Here is a 7,580-nt window from a genome sequence, read left to right as displayed (position 1 = left end):
ACTGGTCATTTGGTACCCGGCTAGTTAGGAGGTCTGCAGCTGGTCCATGCACTCTCCATACTCAGAACACCACACACATGAAACTGCAATGAAAAATGCAAGTTGTTATTTTCCATGCATTTTGGTGCATTTTTTTTACTAGACTCCGAGTCGGCGAGGATTGATCGCTGGTATTTGGCCAGATACTGCTCCCCATATAAAGTCTACGGGGACCAGAATCGGGCGCAAAGGGGTAGGAGCAAGCTCTCCATTCTCACCGATCACCGGGCGGCTGTCACACTGCAGCCGCGGCAACTCTTTCATCTTCCAGAGCTGGCCGCTCATTAGGCTCATTACATATTCACTCCTTCCCTGCTCACCAGTGGCTGTGATTGGTTGCAGGCAGACGCGCCCCCAAACTGAGTGACAGCTGTCTCACTGCAACCAATCACAGTCGCCGGTGGGTGGGTCTATATCGTGCTGTAAAATAAATAATTTTAAAAAAAAAACGTCGTGCGGTCCCCCCCAATTTTGATACCAGCCAAGGTAAAGCCACATGGCTGAGTGCTGGTATTCTTAGGATGAGGAGCCCCACGTTATGGGGAGCCCCTCAGCCTAAAAATATCAGCCAGCAGCCGCCCGGAATTGCCGCATCCATTAGATGCGACAGTCCAGGGACTCTACCCAGCTCATTCCCATTACTCTGGTGCGGTGGCAATTAGGGTAATAAGGAGTTAATGGCAGCAGCCCATAGCTGCCACTATGTCCTATCTTAGTAATGGCAGGCATCTATAAGACACCCCCTCATCACTAAGCTGTAAGTGAAAGTAAATAAACACAATCACCCAAAAAATCCTTTATTTGAAATAAAACACAAAAAAGCCCCCCCTTTCACCACTTTATTAACCCACCAAACACCCCTCCAGGTCCGACGTAATCCACACGAGGTCCGACGACGCATTCAACTCTGCTACATATGACAATCACAGTGAGCAACCATAGAACATGACTGCTCGCTGAGAGGGTCATGCCGCAAGTGAAGTGAGCCGCGCAAGATCAGCGGTGACTTCAGCTGTCACCGCATATCACCTGACTGAAGTCACCGCTGACCTCACGCTCACTTCAGTTGCGGCCGGATTTGCGGTAACAGATGGAGGACTCCAGCTATCATCGCACGTCACCTGACTGAAGCCTTCACCTGTTACTGCAAATCCGGCCACGGCTGAAGTGAGCCGCGCGAGATCAGTGGTGACATCGGTCAGGTGATATGCGGTGACAGCTGGAGTCCTCCCCTGGTGACCGCAACATCAGGCCACGGCTGAAGTGAGCCGCGAGATCAGCAGTGACTTCAGTCAGGTGATGTGCGGTGACAGCTGGAGTCCTTCACTTGTGACCGCATATCAGGGCGCAGCAGAAGTGAGCCGCGAGATCAGCTCTGACTTCATTCAGGTGATGTGCGGTGACACCACAAATCACATGAGTGACGTCACCTCAGTTCTCGCAGCTCAGTTCAGCCGCGCCATGATATGCAGTTACAAGTGGAGGACTCCAACTATTTATCTAACTGAAAACTGTCACATCCACCAGAAAACTGATCTGCATAAGGCTGGGTTCACATCACGTTTTACCCTATCTTTATTGGTCCCGTCGAGGCTCAGGTTCAGTCTCTCGCAAAATAGGATTCAGACTAGTGATGAGCGAGCATGCTTGTTACTACTCGGTACTCGCACGAGTATCACTGTACTCGGGCTACTCGGCGGGGACCGAGTAATCTCGCGATACTCGTGCTGTACTCGTGGTCTTCATCCCTGCATGTTGGCGCTCTTTTGAGAGCCAGCCCTCATGCAGGGATTGGCTGGCAGACCACTGCAATGCCACAGGCCTGTTAGTTGTGGAATTGCAGTGATTGGCCGGCCCGCACAGCGTGACCGAGCCTTTATACCGGCGGGCGCGCTGTGCTCTGCTCACAGCCATCCAGACAGTCAGTGCAGGGAGAGTGTTGCTGCTTCAGGGAAAGGTTTGCGGCCCTTTATAGCTATTTCCGTAGCAGGGCTGCAAACAGTGTGACCAAAAGTCCTTCTCAGGACTATTCTAGTTGTATACAGGCAGGCAGGGTATAGCCAGGTCGGAGTACAGTAGCAGAGTCCTTCTCAGGACTATTGTTGCTATATACAGGCAGGGTATAGGCAGGTCGGAATACAGGCTAGTGACCAGAAGAGTCCTTGTCAGGACTATTGTAGCAGTATACAGGCAGGCAGGGTATATAGCCATTCCTAGTGGTGACCGTATACCAGCCTTCATCATATCTGGGGCTGGTGTACACAGTCTAAAATACAGTCCAGATAGTGTCAGACTTCTCAGTAATTTTTGCTCCTAAAAACCTGTTAGGTTCTTAGTGCGTCCGTGCTTGCATTTAAAAACCGCACGTGTGTGCCTGTCAGTGGCAGCGTACAGGTGCACTTGTGTGCGTTTTTACCAAACTATTATATAACGCACAAGTGTAGTGTATAATACACGTCAGTCAGCAGTGTCTGATAGTGTCAGACTTCTCAATAATTTTTGCTCCTAAAAACCTGTTAGGTTCTTAGTGCGTCCGTGCTTGCATTTAAAAACCGCACGTGTGTGCCTGTCGGTGGCAGCGTACAGGTGCACTTGTGTGCGTTTTTACCAAACTATTATATAACGCACAAGTGTAGTGTATAATACACGTCAGTCAGCAGTGGCTGATAGTGTCAGACTTCTCAGTAATTTTTGCTCCTATAAACCTGTTAGGTTCTTAGTGCGTCCGTGCTTGCATTTAAAAACCGCACGTGTGTGCCTGTCGGTGGCAGCGTACAGGTGCACTTGTGTGCGTTTTTACCAAACTATTATATAACGCACAAGTGTAGTGTATAATACACGTCAGTCAGCAGTGGCTGATAGTGTCAGACTTCTCAGTAATTTTTGCTCCTAAAAACCTGTTAGGTTCTTAGTGCGTCCGTGCTTGCATTTAAAAACCGCACGTGTGTGCCTGTCGGCGGCAGCGTACAGGTGCACTTGTGTGCGTTTTTACCAAACTATTATATAACGCACAAGTGTAGTGTATAATACACGTCAGTCAGCAGTGGCTGATAGTGTCAGACTTCTCAGTAATTTTTGCTCCTAAAAACCTGTTAGGTTCTTAGTGCGTCCGTCCTTGCATTTAAAAACCGCACGTGTGTGCCTGTCGGCGGCAGCGTACAGGTGCACTTGTGTGCGTTTTTACCAAACTATTATATAACGCACAAGTGTAGTGTATAATACACGTCAGTCAGCAGTGGCTGATAGTGTCAGACTTCTCAGTAATTTTTGCTCCTAAAAACCTGTTAGGTTCTTAGTGCGTCCGTGCTTGCATTTAAAAACCGCACGTGTGTGCCTGTCGGTGGCAGCGTACAGGTGCACTAGTGTGCGTTTTTACAAAACTATTATATAACGCACAAGTGTAGTGTATAATACACGTCAGTCAGCAGTGGCTGATAGTGTCAGACTTCTCAGTAATTTTTGCTCCTAAAAACCTGTTAGGTTCTTAGTGCGTCCGTGCTTGCATTTAAAAACCGCACGTGTGTGCCTGTCGGTGGCAGCGTACAGGTGCACTTGTGTGCGTTTTTACCAAACTATTATATAACGTACAAGTGTAGTGTATAATACACGTCAGTCAGCAGTGGCTGATAGTGTCAGACTTCTCAGTAATTTTTGCTCCTAAAAACCTGTTAGGTTCTTAGTGCGTCCGTGCTTGCATTTAAAAACCGCACGTGTGTGCCTGTCGGTGGCAGCGTACAGGTGCACTTGTGTGCGTTTTTACCAAACTATTATATAACGCACAAGTGTAGTGTATAATACACGTCAGTCAGCAGTGGCTGATAGTGTCAGACTTCTCAGTAATTTTTGCTCCTAAAAACCTGTTAGGTTCTTAGTGCGTCCGTCCTTGCATTTAAAAACCGCACGTGTGTGCCTGTCGGCGGCAGCGTACAGGTGCACTTGTGTGCGTTTTTACCAAACTATTATATAACGCACAAGTGTAGTGTATAATACACGTCAGTCAGCAGTGGCTGATAGTGTCAGACTTCTCAGTAATTTTTGCTCCTAAAAACCTGTTAGGTTCTTAGTGCGTCCGTGCTTGCATTTAAAAACCGCACGTGTGTGCCTGTCGGTGGCAGCGTACAGGTGCACTAGTGTGCGTTTTTACAAAACTATTATATAACGCACAAGTGTAGTGTATAATACACGTCAGTCAGCAGTGGCTGATAGTGTCAGACTTCTCAGTAATTTTTGCTCCTAAAAACCTGTTAGGTTCTTAGTGCGTCCGTGCTTGCATTTAAAAACCGCACGTGTGTGCCTGTCGGTGGCAGCGTACAGGTGCACTTGTGTGCGTTTTTACCAAACTATTATATAACGTACAAGTGTAGTGTATAATACACGTCAGTCAGCAGTGGCTGATAGTGTCAGACTTCTCAGTAATTTTTGCTCCTAAAAACCTGTTAGGTTCTTAGTGCGTCCGTGCTTGCATTTAAAAACCGCACGTGTGTGCCTGTCGGTGGCAGCGTACAGGTGCACTTGTGTGCGTTTTTACCAAACTATTATATAACGCACAAGTGTAGTGTATAATACACGTCAGTCAGCAGTGGCTGATAGTGTCAGACTTCTCAGTAATTTTTGCTCCTAAAAACCTGTTAGGTTCTTAGTGCGTCCGTGCTTGCATTTAAAAACCGCACGTGTGTGCCTGTCGGTGGCAGCGTACAGGTGCACGATTTGCACAAACTTGGATATAACGCACAAGTCTAGTGAATACATGTCAGCACAGCATTGCAAAATGCGCAAGGGCGTTGGAAAGGAACAAGGAAGTGGACGTGATGGTGGTGCAGGCAGAGGCCGAGGTCGTGGGCAAGCTCTAATTTCGCCACAACAAAGGGCCACATCTAGTCGCTCGCACGTCCTGTCCCAAATTCTTGGGGACCGCAGCAGTACACCGCTCTTGAACCAAGACCAGTGTCAACAGGTTGTTAGTTGGATAGCGGATAATGCTTCCAGTCAGATTGGCACCACCACAAACACTCTGTCTTCCACACGGTCAAGTGTCAGTAGCCGTGATACTGCACCGCACATTTCAGAACCTGATCCTCCTTCCTACCACAAGGCTGAGTACACGTCCTCGGACATTAATGATCCCACACTTGGACACTCGGAAGAGCTGTTCACGTTTCAATTCGCACATTCTGGCCTCTCGCCAGCTCATGTTGAAGTGGGTCATGAGGAGATCGTATGTACAGATGCCCAAATATTTGAGCAGCCACTTTCTCACGAAGTTGGCAACGTGTCTCAACAAGGGGTGGACGATGATGAGACACAATTGTCAGGAAGTCAGGAGGAGGAGCAGGGTGCGGAAGAGGAAGACGACGTGGTGGATGATCCAGTAACTGACCCAACCTGGCAGGAGGATATGCAGAGCGAGGACAGCAGTGCACAGGGGGAGGGAGGCGTAGCATCCCAACAGGCAGTAAGAAGCAGGGTGATGGCTCCAGGCAGAAGTCAGGCAACCGTTCCCCGGAACAACAACACGACACAAGGTGCCTGTACAAATGTTAGGTCTTCCCGAGTCTGGCAGTTTTTTAAGTTGGCTCCAGATGATTCTAAAAAGGCCATTTGCAACACCTGCCGTGCCAGCATCAGCAGGGGTACCAAAACTAGCAGCCTGACCACCACCAGCATGATCAGGCACATGTCAGCCAAGCACCCGACTTTGTGGGAAGTACAACAGAGTCAAGGAGCAGTGCTTGCTGATGTCACTGCTACGTCTTCGCTGGTTGTGCCTGCGAGCCAATCCCCTGTCCATGCTGCCTGCGAACAAGCCTCCTCCGGTCCTGCACCTGCAGTTGCCTACGCAGAAATAACACCATCATCAAGCACGTCCTTGTCCCAGCGCAGCGTTCAGTTATCCATTCAGCAAACCTTTGAACGCAGGCGCAAATACACTGCCAACGCCCCACATGCCACACTTCTAAATGCTAACATTTCGCGACTGCTTGCGCTGGAAATGTTGCCTTTTATGCTGGTGGAGACAGAAGCATTTCGCGACCTGATGGCGGCAGCTGTCCCACGTTACTCGGTCCCCAGCCGCCACTGTGAAGATGTAATTTACCCTCTCACTGTATATGCTGTGATACTATGCATGATATGTATATTTCCCTGGTTGTATTAGTTGTAATTCATGTATTTTCTTGGGGGAGCTACTGGTCTCAATGTGTCTCTGTCATACAATTGCAGTCTTGGCATCTAATGTGATTATGTAAATAGCCTGTCCTCTTCTATCCAGAGTTGTGTATCTAGTCTGTAATTGCATTGGCCAGTGAAGGAATAGTCATTGTTCTGCACAGCAGGGGATCCCTTCATCTACTGTGGCTGGCAGACATATTGGAGCCCTGTGATGGACCAAACCATTGATGATAGGATGTGTGACCCCTACCCCCTGAACAAACATGGTGGGCTGGTCAAGCAGCACAGACAATGCATTTCCCTTTTTGTAACTTCAGAGTGAGCTGAAACTAAAGAGAAGAAGGAGCTCCAGCCTGGGTGGCTGTGGACACGGACGGAGCTAGGCCTGTGTGGCGGCCCGTGGGATTGTGTGGAACTCTTTGGACTACTGTAAGGACGATTGCTCTGTTATCCGGTCCGAGGATTGTCGGGAAGGGCCCCCGAATCTGTTGTACGTGGACTTATCGTGTGCTGTTCCAGTGTTCTTGTGAATAAACCTGTTGGATCGTCCCTCGGCCTCGTCCATCCTTTGCTCTGTTGTACACTCCCGTCACAAACTGGTTGGCAGCGCTGGGATCAGAGCAGAAGGAATGGAGGACAATGGCTCAACATCAGGAACCAGCACTGTAGAGTACAAGACCTGGACTTTGGGGAGCCTGCAATCAAAGGCCCGTGAAGTAGGAGTTCGTTTCAAAGGACTCTCCAAGGAGCAGCTGATTGAGGCGCTAGAAGGAGTCTGTTTGCAAAATGACGTGGAGGAAGGATCCTCACAGCAAACGGAAGAAAGACGGCAGCCGGAGGTGAATACCCAAAAAAGTCAATGGGTTGTGTGGTACAAGGAGGAGATGGCACTGCTTGGAGATGAGGCCACCATAGAAGATAAGAGGGAGGCCATGCGTGGAGCTAAAGAGAAGGAGCGCAGGATGGAGGAGATGGCACTGCTGGATAAGGAGCTCGCTGTGGAAGCCGCGAGAGGTTCCAGACAGACTGTAACCCCAGCACCCATCATGAGGGAACTTCCCAGGGTGTCCCGCAAAGACTTTAAGCCGTTTAATGAGGCTGCAGGCGACATTGAGGGCTTCTTCCAGGACTTTGAGCATCAGTGTCGATTAATGGAAGTCCCGGACAGGGAGCGTGTCCGGCATCTGGTTGGGCTCCTAGAGGGGGGAGCTGCTGAAGCCTATAGAGCTATGGACCCTCGGTGGAACTGTGAGTATGCGGATATTAAACAGACTATTCTAGAACATTATGCTGTGACCCCAGACACTTACAGGACTCAGTTCCGTGCTTTAGCCTGTGATGGGGAAGTGTCTTTTAAGATATATGCTCATAGA

This window comes from Anomaloglossus baeobatrachus, chromosome 1, assembly GCF_048569485.1.
Source record: "Anomaloglossus baeobatrachus isolate aAnoBae1 chromosome 1, aAnoBae1.hap1, whole genome shotgun sequence".
Taxonomy (NCBI): domain Eukaryota; kingdom Metazoa; phylum Chordata; class Amphibia; order Anura; family Aromobatidae; genus Anomaloglossus; species Anomaloglossus baeobatrachus.
This window is presented reverse-complemented; position numbering follows the sequence as displayed.